The 16,034-nt window shown below is 31.0% G+C and overlaps 1 protein-coding gene across 3 annotated transcripts in view; it reads right to left on the minus strand.

Annotated features, from left to right (window-relative positions):
- Positions 1-16,034, minus strand: part of LOC123294097 (homeobox protein homothorax) — a 530,011-nt gene that overhangs the window by 177,911 nt on the left and 336,066 nt on the right. The gene's annotated exons all lie outside the window — the stretch shown is intronic.

Genomic DNA, 16,034 nt, shown 5'->3' on the forward strand with positions numbered 1-16,034 from the left:
ATTTTTTCAAATTAAATAATTTGTTATTTAGAATTTATGTAAATAATTACTATATTCCGAGTAGAATTGTAATAGCAATAATAATAATAATAATAATATTTAAAATAGTTTTTTAAAAAAAATAACTTAAAAAGATGTTTTTAAACATGCAACCTAACAATTGATGTATAAATAGTTTGAACAAAATGAAACTTTATCATAAATACGCGTTGCGTTTGCGTTGTGCTGTATTTTATAGAAATGAAGAAAACTTTGATTGTTTAATACTATTTTATTTTACCTCCATACACACATCACCTTGTGGCATATGAATTTTCAACGTAATTTTTTGTATTTATAAAGACACGCTTTTTAACAAATTGATAGCCCATGGAAAACTGCACCAGTTGCTTAAAATTGCAAATTTTTTCTAACAAAAATAACAATTAAAAAACGAAAATGTCATAAGTCCAGCTCTAGGCAGGACAACGTATCCGCGGCCCGAGATTCCAATCAATTTTACTTTCAGGATGTGAACAACAGAATCCATTGAATCAGATTTGATATTTATACTGGAATAATTTTCGTATAAGAATTACAACAAAAAATGAAAAAAAAACTAAACATTTTCAATCGCAGTTTTTCTCAATGTTTTCTACCTTTGCCTACACAAATTCATGACTTATTGCCAATAGCTGAGATGTTAAAAAAAATTTGTGAAAAGGTTATGTAGTTTTAAAAAAACATGTAGTTTTAAAAAAAATCCTGTGTAGATTATTTTATTGCGTCACGAAGATGGCACACTGTGTCTATACTTAGATTGATTTATTATTATTTATGATGAGGAATTGAAATATATTTTTATAGACGAAAAACCTATCCGGCTGACTGACTGATCGATCAACGCACAGCTACAACTATTGAGTCTAGAAGTATGAAATTATGCAGAAACGTTCCTTATCTGACGTAAGTGTGTTTACTGTATGACTATTTTCAAAAAAAAAAGCATTCTAAACGGGAGTAAAATAAGGAGAGAAAGCTTATATAAAACTTTTAATTTTTTGAAGTTACAAATGTTAATATTGATATAAGTGCTCATGATCTGAGACAAAAGTTTATTGTATCACTTTTTAATGAAAGTTCATTCTTTAAGGAGGTTGAAAAGAGAATACAAATTTGTGTGAAATTTCGAAAATTTTGTACTTGTATATATTTACATTGAATTCACTAAGCAAAGCGGGTGGGTAACTGCAAGTAGTATATGAAAATTGTTTATTATTATTTCTCGATTCGATTCGGAAAAATTACGCTACAAGCTGTATGCCCATATGTATATTGATGTCGTTTTAGCATTCATACCAGATTTTGGACGTTTAGCTTGACTTATTTCATTTAAAAAACAGTTCTGTTTTTATTTTATTTTTTTTCTATATAATATATTAAAAATGATATGTGAATAATACCCTTTAGATATAATTTGACATGCTAATTTTTTTTAATCAAAACACACGCGGTCGGTTGAGTTGAGTACATAACCATTGTACCTATTTATTGGGTACTTATTATTACTATTATTTGTTAAGGTATACAGTTATGATAATAACATTATTATTGTTGTTATTGTTAATATAAATTTAATATTATTATTTTTTTTGTTATTTTGTTGTTTGATAGACATTTTGACAAATTATTAACATATATTATCTCTTATTATTATTATTATCATTAAACTTATTACTGATAATTGTAATAATGTTTTAACATAAGGAAAAGTTTTGTGCCTTCGATTACGTTTTAGTTTCTTTTAAGATATTGTAAAATCAGTGGATAACAGCTAAGTGAAGTTCCAGAGGGAAGCAACTGAGAGAATAACTGTCTACACAGTTTTATTTTCGATTAAAATAAACAGACAATCTTTTAAAAGTTAAAAATTTAACTTTAACTGTTTGTTTATGTACAAGTTGACAATTCTGCTATGTGTTTTAAATAACATTCATCAAAATAACTTCTCATTGGTGACTAATTTCTTGAGTCATATTTTAATTTAACACATAATGTAGAATGTTGAGCAGTTAATTTTAAAAAAATCGCACTGTTCATAGTTCAAAACGGACTACAAATGTATGCATTTGGTCTCCAGCTACAAATGTATGCAAGACCATCATTCTTATGGGTTTTCATTAATTATTTCTTAAGAAATTACATGAGATATTTAAGACAAATCCCTTGACATTGTCAATTGTAACATGTGAAATTTACAAAATGTTAAAAAACCCCTCGACAAACTTTTCGGGTACAGAACCCTAAACTCGCACTTGAAACATAGCTAAGAACACTCATCGTTAAATTACCTTTCAAACGAAATCAAAAAAATTAAAATCAGTTCATCCGCTTAGGCGCTACGATGCCACAGACAGACACACACACACACACACACACACACATAGCGGTCAAACTTAATATAATATCCTTTTTTTAGTTCGGGGGTTATTAAAATTAATATACTTTAAATCCCATTGAAAGAACAAAATATAAATAAATATTTAATCTTTTGTCAATATAAAGTGAATACAATAAGTTTATTTTTTTTTGAGAAATTTCAAACTAACGGTTTTTAATATTTTTATCTACTTTTCATTAAATTTGGAAGTAACATAGCCTGAACTATTTACAAACTTATATTAATTATATCAAAATCGCCAGAGTGGCACGAAGGCATAAGAAAGCTATAAGACCACAACGAATTAAAATACAAAAAATAACATTTTTTTATTTTAATAGACAATCATATGTAAAACAATTAAACTGTAATTTGGAAATGCCGTAAAAATTGTAAGATACAAGAAAAAAGATAATAAAAATTGAAGCGAATAAAAAGAAAAACACATCTGGTCATAAAGATTTAGACAAAAATCTTACGACTGTTTTTACTACTACATCTTTGTCTATATAGAATATATCGAACGGATGAGATATTTATGCTATACACTGTAACTTTATAGACTTCGACATAATAAATAAACCGTATATTTAAAAAAAAAAAAAAGTGACCCATAATAATAACTTTGTAAAGTACTCATAAAATCATCGTAAAAATGGCAGTCCACACAAAAAGTGTAAAATAAGTGTTAGGGTGGGTGTAAAAAAAAGTTTTTCTAGTGTAAGTACATACTTAACTTTAACATATACATACATTCGTAGATGTGGATGAATGACGGGCTTTTATTTTTTGGGATATACAAAATTTTACTAGCACGATAACAATATCATTAAAGATAGATAACGTATGCTATAAACTATAATATTTACATCTTACCATCTTTATTTGTTAAACAACATTTTTTATTCACTTTTTTGTGTCTTATTTGTTTTATTTTATTCGCACTTGATTTTTTACGCACATAAAATGATGGAAATGTGCCAATGGATACACTTATTCTTATTTTTTACGTGTTACATTATTTAATTGAAAAATAATTATTACGTATATATAATAGATTCTTGAGACCGATTTGGATAAAAATCAGTACCTGGATGACCGAGCTTTACTCGGTATTTTTTGAGTTAAAAGGCACAAATATCCTACTAAAATAAATTAGCACTAATATAAGAATGATTTAAAATGTCTCCACACAAATACCAATTTGAATATCCCGGTCGTGTACTTTATTTCGTCGCCAGTAGATGTCAGGAAGAGTCACATTTTGCAGTCAATATTTAAGTTTTTCCAGAAAACATGGATAAAACGACATTTTATAAAAATAAAAACCCCGGCATAGTAATTTTCAAGAAAATCATTGGAGGCGGTTTCGAAATTGCTAAAGGGACCATTGCACGTCTTTTCTCAAATGCCTCGTAACATCGTATTTGATAAACACCCAGAGCAGTTTTAGTCGATACCTCAGAAACTATTGTTCAGTGGGCAGCGAAAAAAGCTAAAAAGTATTAAATTAGTGAGTAAATTTTCCAAATCCGTGTTTTGTTATAAGCATTAAAAAATGATTCGTTGGAGTGTATTAAGACTTGTGTAATCGCAACTTTATGCACCCCAAAAAAAAAAAAAAATGTATAGAAGTAACATGATGTATTTAATACTACTGACACCAATTTTTTATGTCACATGATTTAAGTATATGTTTGTTATCTGTTATATTTTCTGTAACTTGGTTGGTTCTTTCGATATATTTCTATATAGATTCTTTTTATTTTAGTACTTACTGTAGCAGTAGAGTTGATAATAAAATTTATTATACAGACATTATTATTAATATGATAGCAACAAAACTCACATCAGGTACATAAAAATGAAAACGGTAATAAGGTTTGTGTGGAATGACAAATTAACTTCCTATAAAAGTTAAATATTTTATGAATTCTAAAAAAAAATAAATACAAAAAATAACATCATTAAATTGATAAAACATTATTATTTTTACTTTTTTCACCTTAAATATAAATTGACAAAAATCAATTTTTTATTTATATTTATTATTGAGTTATTATTGTTTTTTAATAATTTATCTTTATTTCTTTTTAGTTTGTTGTTGAGAGAAGAGTGACTTTCTTTTATAAAAATTGTGATGTATTATTTACTCAATGAGAAGTTTTTAGTATAACACGGAAAATATAGAGAAAACAAGTGAAAACAAACAATTGACTGAGTTAATTGTTGAAAAACAGTTTTTATGACGCAAACTTTTGTTTTCTGACGTCACGTAAATAAAGAAAGATTCTCACTCTTAAATAGCCACACACACATAACTGATATTCCCATATTAATACATACTACAAAATTTTCACCTTATTAGCGTCCTCGTGGGTAAACAGTGGTGTTTACAAGAAAATGTTTAAAACGAGGTAATAATTGACTTAAAATAACAATTTTTCGACATAAACCTCGCTATATATCTGAAAAATCTGCCAATATTTGAAAAGATTCAATATAATATTCATTTCGAATAACATTTTGTGTTTTGAAGTCCAAGTATCCTTCAGGAATAAAGCCAGTTCTTGTTAAATTTGAAAAAAGCAATCTCTTGACAGTGCTACTAAATTATTATTCAATAAGTTAGTTTGTCAACGATATGTTTTAGGTTTGCAAAATTAAACCAAGTGGAATAAAATCTAAATTTCATTATAAAAATTATTTAAACCAATAAAGCTTCATATGGTAAAGTGTAAAGATAAAAATAAACATGATTAAAATCACCTCTAATCACTGAATTTACTTAACAAAGTATTTTGTCAATAAATTTTTTACAAACAAAATACCTATCGAGTAAAAAAAAAATAAAACAATTTATTGATCATTAATATAAATAACAATACAACAATATTATTACAATATATTATTTACATATTTAAATTCATACAACAATATGGCTTTAGTATCATAAAATAATATAATATTGTATATCTCATAAATGTGAATATTATTACAATATTCATAATACATATACGATACAAGATACAACATACAGAGAAATATTGTTAAGTAAACTTTTTACATTCAGGAAATATTTTACAAAGACTCGATAGGTATTTGACCACAAGAATAGAGGGTTTAATATTTACAATATTTACAAGGTGATACAAAAATTTTTCGTATTGTTGGCGCCAAGGCGCAAAACTTAGTAAACAAAAAGTAAACAACTGTAAACACGGGTAGACGCGCGCCCATTCATTTTTTAAGTAGTTATAGTTTAGCATCCGCTTCGATCGGATACCGGCCTAGTTAGTTTATAACCGTTTGTAAAATTTAAACCGCGTTCGATTAAGTAGTGAACGAAGGTTTTGAGAAATAAATAAGTGTCAATTTAATTGTAAATTAATAAGTGTGAGTTAATTTGTAAGCTGGTTCAACTGTTATTTTCGTTGTGTAAACCCACGTGAAACATCCACACGTCGAAATTGTTAGAGGTTAAAAATGAGCTCATGAACAACCGTACTAGCAACGGCGACATCACAGCAAAACCGGGTTCAAACAGGTGAGTCAGTTTTTTATCAATTAATTTTAACCGTGAATTGCAGTTTGGATCGCCTAACAGTTAAACTCCTAACAAAATTGGTCCTTCGAGTTGGATCCTTGACCAATGCGGGTAGTAAATTCGCGGTTAAAAAAGTAATTAGTGTTAAAAATAATAAATAAAAGTTTCAGCCATATTGAAATTGTAAAGTTGTGCTTGTACTGATCAACGTTCTGCGCGCGCATACTATACGCCAAGCCCAGTTTCTGAGAGTCAAGTCGGTTTGCGTGCGACTCAAAAAGTTGATCTTGTCATAGTTTAGTTTTAATACTATATAACTTAGATATAGTATTAAAACTAATATTGAAAAATAACTTAAATATTGAAATAACTTAGTTTTTTTCAATATTTTTAGTGATCTTGATTACTCAGCTGATATTTTTACTATTATAGTATTTTTCGTTTTTTCAATGAATTTATTTAATGAATAGAATTTATTATTATAAAACTGATTTTACAATAAATTTAAATACAATTTATTTTTGAGGATTTGTTTATTTTGATAAAAGTTTGTTTACTACCGAGCGTATTTACTTTATATCTGTCAATATTAATAATATTATTACCGTTTGACAATTAAATTTAAAGTTTACTATTTGTTTACTTTTTTCAAGATTGTTTTTTGAATTTAATATTTAAAACCATGCCACTTGTTGAAGCTGATGAGATTAGAAGCTTGACGGCGCGTAGAGAAAGAATATTCGCCAGTGTTCAATCAATTTATGATTATTCCAAAACGCTTACTTCTGCCAATGTACAATCATTTTTACCCAGGTTTCAAAAATTGGATACTTATGAGAAAAGTTTTGATGACATTCAAGCGGACATTATTGAATTTAATGCTTCTTTAACGGACCGTAAAAGTGAAATTAAAGTCAATGATGTGCAAACATCGTTTGATACTCTGATTTTTGAAGCTAGAGCTGCTTATATGCTGTTAAAAGGGCAACAGGAACCTGTGGCGCAAGCACCTTCGCCAATTGTAACGCAAATACAACTTCCTCAATTGAATATCCCACGATTTTCAAATAAGATGGCAGATTGGCCTACATTTTTCTCGCTTTTTGAATCTTTGGTGCACAATAATAATTTATTGTCAGCAATTCAAAAATTTCAGTATCTCAGAACTTTGTTAACCGATGACGCCTTAGCAGTTATTTCTGAATACCATTTGTCAGAGGAAAATTATTTGTTAGCTTTGACTGCATTGAAGAATCGTTATCACAATAAAAGGAGGTTAGCACAAATGTATATTGATAATATTTTAAATTTCGGTAAAATTGCGAATGGAAACTCTGCCAACCTTCATAAGTTTTTGAAAACTCATACTAGTTCTGTTAATGCATTTAAGGCTTTAGGCATAAACGATCAACTTGATTATTTGCTTTTACATTTATCGTTACACAATTTAGATAATAAAACTCGTAAAGTTTTTGAAAATAAACACGCCTCTTCGTCAATACCTAGTTATCAGAATTTAATTGATTTCATAACCGAACAGTGTCGGACTAATGAGTTGATTGATTCAGATGCCAAAGATTCTAATTGTGGTCGAAAGCCTAGTACGTCGTTTTTTGCTCAAAAAACCGACCCAAAGTCTGAAGGTTCCATTAAAAGTCAGCCTAAAATAATGAGATGTCCATGTTGTCAGCAATCCCATACCCTATCTACTTGCAGCAAATTTCAAGCTTTAGAGTTAGAAAAAAAATATGATTTAGTACGCCGTTCTCATTTGTGTTTTAATTGTTTAGGCCCTCATTTACGAACACTTTGTAAATCAATTAAATCCTGTTCCAAGTGTAGGAGTAATAAACATCACAGTTTATTACATCCGGAAGGTAAAACGTTCGAAAGTAAAGCTGAGGCTACGGAAAGTAAGCCAGAAGTAACCCAGACTCCTCAAACGTCAGCTGTTGCCATGCAAAACAACTCATTTGCGTGTCAGGTATCTAAAAAAGCGAAACCTAAACAAGTGTTATTAGGTACGGCTGTCGTTTTAGTGCGTGATACTTGTGGGCAGTTTCAGCCTGCCAGAGCGGTTCTGGATTGTGGCTCTCAGGTGTCTGCCATTACTTCATCGTTAGTCCAAAGACTGGGTTTAAAGCCTTTCTACTCCTCTTGTGAAATAGTTGGAATTACTAATGAACGTGCTAAGGTTTGTGGTGAAGTTAATTGTGTAATTGCTTCTAATCGTAGCAAGCGTACTGTATCGTTGTGTCCTGTCGTTTTATCGTCGATCGTTCAATCCTTGCCTAGCGTGCCATTGCCTGAGTTGAAAAATAAATTTCCTAACATTTGCCTAGCCGATGAAGAATTTTATCGTCCTGAAAAGGTTGAAATGTTGTTAGGGTCTGATGTTTATCCGTTTTTGTTGGAACCTAATTCTGACTCGTCAGTAATTTTAGGGGAGCCTAGCCTACTTAAAACCATTTTTGGATACGTTGTAACCGGGCCCGTGGCCTCGGATAGTGTAACTGGAAGTAGAACTTCTTGGTTAGCCTTATCTCCTAGTCTTGAGTCCATTCTTAAAAAATTTTGGGAACAAGAAGAAGTTGCCTTGCCCATTCTGGTAAACCCGGAAGATGAAGCCGCTGAAAGTCATTTTTGTAACACTTATGAAAGAGAAGCCTCCGGGAGATATTCTGTCAGCCTGCCCTTCATGGATAAGAATCATGGATTAAGAAATCGTCCCGCTGCCTATAAATCTTATTTATCCTTAGAGAGAAAATTATCTCGAAATGAGGAACTCAAAGTTTCCTATAATTCGTTCCTGCAGGACTATTTAAGCCTTTCCCATATGAGCCCAGCTAAGTGCCCTAGTGACTACTTACTGCCACATCATTGTGTCACTAAAGTCGATAGTTCCAGCACGAAGGTTCGAGTTGTTTTCAATGCATCTGCTCCGGGATCTCTTGTTGACCGTAGCTTAAATGACGTCCTGCTGCGAGGTCCGAAATTGCAGAAAGCCTTGCCTAATCTTATAAATCAATTTCGATTATATAAATATGCCCTATGTGCCGACATCAGAATGATGTATCGCCAAATTCTGGTAGATAAAGCTGATAGAATTTATCAGCATATATTTTGGAGGCCTGAAGAGAATTGCGAAATTCTTGAATATGAATTGAATACTGTAACTTATGGTTTGAAACCAGCCCCTTTCCTTGCCCAAAGAGTATTATTACAGTTAGTTAAAGATGAAGGGGAAAAATTTCCTCTGGCCAGTCCGGTTATAGAAAACCAAACGTATATGGATGATATCCTGGGGGGAGCAGACACTATTGAACAAGCCCAGTTATTGCAAAAGGAGTTAGTTGAATTATTAACTGCGGGATGTTTCGAGCTTAGAAAGTGGTCCAGCAACAATGAATCTGTTTTGGAAGCTGTTCCTACTGAATTTAGAGAACAAACGTTATCTTTTGCGACCGAGGATAATATTATAAAAATATTAGGATTAATTTGGGATCCTACCTCTGATTGTTTTCAATTTAAAATTTCTCCATTTAAAGATATAGTGACAAAACGAACAATCCTTTCGTATGTGGCCCGGGTTTTTGATCCTTTAGGTTTCATATCTCCCGTTGTTCACTTTATGAAATGGTTTTTACAACAATTATGGCTTTCCCAACTAGACTGGGACACGCCGCTTGAAGGAAGTCTTGCAGAAGAATGGATTCATTTTACCAATGATCTTATGCAAGTTTCTGTAATCAAAATACCCCGATTCATAGGCTCTGCTAATTGTGAGAAAATGTTAGTAGGTTTTTGTGATGCCAGTGAAAAGGGTGTCGCTGCTTGTCTTTACCTTGTAGTAAAAACCGAGTTATCAGTACAAAGTTCGTTGATTGCCTCAAAAACTAAAGTTGCCCCTTTAAAATCTTTTCGTATAAATCGCCTTGAACTTTCAGGTGCACACTTATTAACACGTTTATTAAAATCGCCCGAAATGGGTTTAAATAATTTAAAACTCCATCGAATTAAATTATATACGGACTCGAAAACCGTATTATGTTGGCTAAAAACCCCTCCCTATTTATTAAATACATATGTAGCTAACCGAGTCTCGGATATATTAGGGGATACTTCGCCTACTGATTGGGGACATGTTAAATCTGAAGATAACCCCGCTGATTGTGCATCAAGAGGTCTGAAAATGTCCAGTTTGTTAAATCACCCTTTATGGCTAACGGGACCTTCCTTTATAAAGGATAAAAATATTTTTGAAAATACATCCCCGCTGCCAGTTCTTGATAATCTGGAGATTCCTGAGCTGAAAAGGAGCCCAGTTTCGTTGGCTATTAATATAGATGAAAATTACGTAGTACAAATGATCACCCATTTTAGTTCTTTCATGCGACTGCAGAGAACGTTTGCCTTTGTCCTGCGTTACATTTCAATTTTAAAATCCCGTTTAGGTATGAAATTTGATCGCGCTCTTAATTTTTCTGGTCCTTTAAGCACCAAAGAATTGGAAAATTCCTTAGTACTCTTAGTACGGAAAACTCAACAATGTTATTTCGCTCCTGAATTTAAATTACTAGAAAAGGGTAATTTAAAGAATTCAAAACTTGTTAAATTAAAGCCTTTTGTAGATGAAGAGGGTTGTTTGCGGGTGGGTGGTCGTTTAACCCATTCATTATTACCGAGTCATACAAAACACCCTTTCATTCTTCCTAAAAATTGTCATTTGTCTTACCTGATTTGTGATTACTATCATAAAACTTCACTGCATTCTGGCCCTCAATTGGTTCAATCTTTAATTTTGCGAAAATTTTGGATTGTTTCTTGCCGTTCATTGGTTCGTTCGCAAATTCATAAATGCCTTAGATGCCATAAACTAGCTGCGCAACCTGATCAGCCTATAATGGCTGACTTGCCACCATCTAGAGTTCGTGTAGGTCGACCTTTTAGTCAAGTCGGAACAGATTTTGCCGGCCCCTTTCAGTGTAAAGAAAATTTACTGAGGAAATCTCGCATTTCCAAATCCTATTTGTGTGTGTTTGTCTGTATGGCTACCCAAGCCGTCCATCTCGAAAGTGTAACGGACTTATCAACCCGATGTTTCCTGGCAGCTTTGGACCGATTTGTGGGACGCCGGGGTTCCCCTCATACCATCTACTCTGATTGTGGAAGGAACTTCGTAGGAGCAGCTCGACATTTGAAGGAAGTAGATTCATTCCTAAATAGCAATTCGGATAGGATTGTTGAATTCTGTACCTCTAAACATATTAATTGGCAATTTAACCCAGCTTACGGAGCAAACTTTGGCGGTTTATGGGAAGCCGTTGTAAAATCAACCAAAACTTTACTGAAGCGAATAATAGGAGACACCATCTTAACATTTGAAGAATATTCTACTTTGTTTATTCGAATTGAGGCTGTTTTAAATAGTCGCCCTCTTTGTCGTTTAAGTGAGGATCCTGATGGTACAGATTATCTGACCCCTGGACATTTTATTACGGGAGCTCCGTTATTAGCTACCCCTGAAATGCCAATTCCTGAAAACTGTACTCCTAAATTGAGATGGGGTAAAGTCCAATTAATGGCCCAAGCGTTTTGGAAGCGTTGGTCCCAGGAATATTTAGTAACCCTAAATAAACGTGTAAAATGGTCGACTGATTGTAAACCTGTCGAAATAGGCGAGATAGTTTTTTTATCAGATTTTTCCACTACCCCTCTTTCCTGGCCAATGGGTGTCATTACTGAACTGCACCCAGGTAGTGACGGAGTAGCTAGAGTTGCTACTATTCGCACTGTTCGAGGTATCTATACTCGCCCAGTTAACAAGCTTCTTCGCTTGCCACATTAGTTGCCAAATATTGTCTACTTTAGTTAATAATCTTTGTTTTGTTTCGTCTTTTATGTTTTACTTGCTAAATTTGTTGTTATCTGGTGGGTGGAAAATGCGTCGTAAACTGATTGAACACTGAGAAGTGCTGATTTGTCGTAAGTTTTGTTACCTAGCCTTATAAAGTCTCTTCTTTGAGTGTGAAAGCTCTTCGCGCTTTGGTGGGTGGTATGTTGGCGCCAAGGCGCAAAACTTAGTAAACAAAAAGTAAACAACTGTAAACACGGGTAGACGCGCGCCCATTCATTTTTTAAGTAGTTATAGTTTAGCATCCGCTTCGATCGGATACCGGCCTAGTTAGTTTATAACCGTTTGTAAAATTTAAACCGCGTTCGATTAAGTAGTGAACGAAGGTTTTGAGAAATAAATAAGTGTCAATTTAATTGTAAATTAATAAGTGTGAGTTAATTTGTAAGCTGGTTCAACTGTTATTTTCGTTGTGTAAACCCACGTGAAACATCCACACGTCGAAATTGTTAGAGGTTAAAAATGAGCTCATGAACAACCGTACTAGCAACGGCGACATCACTGCAACACCGGGTCAAAACAGGTGAGTCAGTTTTTAGCAATTAATTTTAACCGTGAATTGCATTTTGGATCGCCTAAACGTTAAATTCCTAACACGTATATATTTGCAATATTTATCAAAATATTTTTTGATGTTTTGAGAAAGGGAAAAATTTTTGAAGTTTGTTGATTTGTTGAGTTGAAAGCTTTACCAAAAGTAGACAATTTGAAATGAAAACTACAGAGCTTTATGTACAAGACAAAATGTAAGAAAATTTATTTTCTTGCATTTCTAACCCTCGAACTAAAAAAGGGTGTTAAAAGTTAGAACGCTATGTGTGTGTATCTGTGTCCTTGTCTGTCTGTGGCATCGTAGCGCCTAAACGAATGAACCGATTTTATTTTACTTTTTTGTTTCATTTGAAAGGTTATTTAACGTAGAATGTTCGTAGCTATGTTCAAGCTTAGAGTTTTGTACCCGAAAAAACTAAAAATTGGCGATGGTCTTCAAAATCGATTCAGTTTAGATAAGGCATGATATATAATTTTAACATATAAATAATTACTATGGTAATGAATGGTCAAATAAACATGGCTCAATTCATTTCGGAAAGTGAAATGAGCAAATAATTAGTTAGTTCAAAACAATAATTCAAAAGAACAAACTCAACTCAAATATTTCAATTTGAATTAAAATATTTCCAATAATTTGTCCCGAAAAATTATAGCTCTATAAGTATTATTTTCATCTCATCTGATGTCCTTGACCAGCACTTAGATATTGATTTAAGAAGGAGTGTTATGAGTTTAAAGTGTTTATCTGTGCGTCTATGTATTTCTCAGTGTCATCGTAGCCCTTAAATGGTCGAACCAACTTGATTGAGAACATTTTATAGCTAAGTTTCCAAAAATCGGTTTACAAGAATTAAATCGCATTTGTCGGGGGTTTTTTAAATTTTGTAAATTTCGCTTGTATAACTTTGATGTTCCTCCAACAAAACGCCAAAATTATGCCATCAGTATCGATATACTAATTTGAGACTTTTCCCAGAGTAAGTATCATGACCAGAAATTTGCGACTAACGTTTTTTATAACTAATCCTGCTCTTGATTTATCTATCTCCTTTTCATAATTCAATCAAATTTGTTTGGAATTGTTAGAGTATATAATTAGAGTAGATCCAAACAAAATTTTCTTGGAATTCTTAGAAAAATTGTTAGATCTTAGAGGAATTTCTAAGACTCTCTTTCATTCCGAATAGATCCTAAAACGACCTTAGTCCTAGTATAGTCTAATATACACTTTTTGAGATCTATAATACCCTTTCCTAGAACCATATACAATTATGAACATTTTGTTTGTTTGCCATAATAATATTCTGTACAGTCATAGCCGATATCTTGCTTGTATAGCTTGATATGTATAGATTTTTATATTTATAAACCTCTGGCTCTCTCTTTTGGAGTTTATATTTGAATATTAAGCATATTATTACGATTATTATAATATCGATATATTTATGATATTGATACACTTATTATAAAATATATTTTGAATAATATTTAAATAAATAGGCTATCATGTAATTTTATATGATAATTCGTTTTTCGATATTTGATTCTTGAATACAAAATACGAGATCAAATCATGAATTTAGGGATGCGATAAGCACCAGATTTTTAAATTTTTCTACGAGTTGAGAAAATTATCAGAAGAGTAAGAAAACAGAGATAATTTAAAGTAAGTACAATGCAATTTTTATGTTATGTCATAATTAAACCAAACGTAATGTACTCACATATTTTGTTGACTATTGAATCAGAAGTATGTCTTTTTTAAACTAATACTACAATTATTTGATACAGTTAAAACTAAAAGCAGCAATATAATTGAATCAAACAAGTAGTTTTTAGTACTTCCAAAATGAATACCATAAATATTCAGAAAAATATCTTGTCAATAAAAAGAGTAAACGCTACATTTATAATCTACCAAGGTACGAAAGGAATATGGTTCCTACCGGGTGTCCTGCGAAACCCTTTTTTTACAAAAAAAAGTCTACTGAATAATTCACGACTCGCAAATACGAACTTTTCTAAAACAATGATGACCATGGATAGCTACTAAATTATTAATTATACCAAACCAAGTGGAATATAGTGGTCAATTGATGGGTAACCTAGCTAATGTTACCTATACAGCAAAGGTATACGAACATAAATATATAACGGTGTTGTGCTATATATTTTCTATACGGATAGTGCACGGGGGCTATATATATATATATATATATATATATATATATATAAATATATATATATATATATATATATAAATATATATAATATATATAATATATATATATATATAAATTGGATGATGAGATAGATGACAGTTTGAGCAGCGGCTGTCAAGATCACACTTTAGATTGTCACTCATCCACAAAATAACACACAAAATATTCAAAAATACATGACATGTATATACCATATACAGTAGCTAGGTGCATTATATGTATAAAACCACAAAAACAATATTATTTTAAATATATCAAATATATATTATTATATTATATATGTAATTATTTTTATACACTAAAGGTATTATTATACAAGTGTTTATTTATAGATATATATTTCGTTTGTTAATAGGTCAATTTTATTTGGGTCAATGGTGGGTTCAAATATAAATATGATTTGAAATTTATTGTTGAAATCTATTTAGATATTTTGATTTTTATAAAAGCTTTTTCATAAAGATTGATCGAACTTTAAACATAAATTAACAAGTTTAGAGTTTTTTATATACAACTCGTTTATGGTTTAAAGTTGGGGAACTATTATTAGAAAACCTTTATAGCCGAGCCAAAAGATACATTATCTTTTACAGATGATATATTTACAGAAAAGTTTCAGTTAATTACTGTGGTTTAATGAATTAGAATAAATTATCTGCAATATTTAGAAATTGAGATCAATTTCTGGGCTAGGTGATTGGCACTTTACTTTGAGAACGCTTCTTCTAATTAAACAAATGGAATCCAATGATACCGCTATCGTATTAGGTTTGGTCTCTACCGTCTAGACGAGTGTTGAGTCCCTACAATAGTGTTACAAAAGAACAGTTGAATATGAATTCAAAGAGATGGATTTTATTTAAGTATAAAAAAATTTTGTTAGAGTTTTCCTTAGATATCAAGTTATCAAATTTACAAAAAAATAGATACGGTATCATTAAATAAAATTAAATAAATTTTCCAATTATGTAGTACCCGAAATTTCTTCAAATTATACGACGATTGTTTGAATACACAAAAATAATTAATTTATAAAATAATTAAGTGTAAAATATCAGAACGAATGAATTATATTATCAACTCTTAACGGCAGAAAATATATTTAAAAAAATTTATATCGAATTAGACATGACCCAATTTTAAGTAAATAAATATGTTAACAAAACCAATTTACAAAAATACTACAAAAAAGTTACTAAACAGAAACTATTTAAATCACTCAAGTGTACAAAAACCAAACAAAAACAAATTGTTTTTATAAATAATTAAATTAAAGAAAAACTTTTTCAAAAAACAAAAAAAAAAATTATAAACCACTCAAAAATTACCAATAAAACTATCAACACATACACGTTTTAAGAATTAAATTTAAAAAAT

Source organism: Chrysoperla carnea, chromosome 2 (assembly GCF_905475395.1).
Source record: "Chrysoperla carnea chromosome 2, inChrCarn1.1, whole genome shotgun sequence".
In the NCBI taxonomy this organism is placed as follows: Eukaryota; Metazoa; Arthropoda; class Insecta; order Neuroptera; family Chrysopidae; genus Chrysoperla; species Chrysoperla carnea.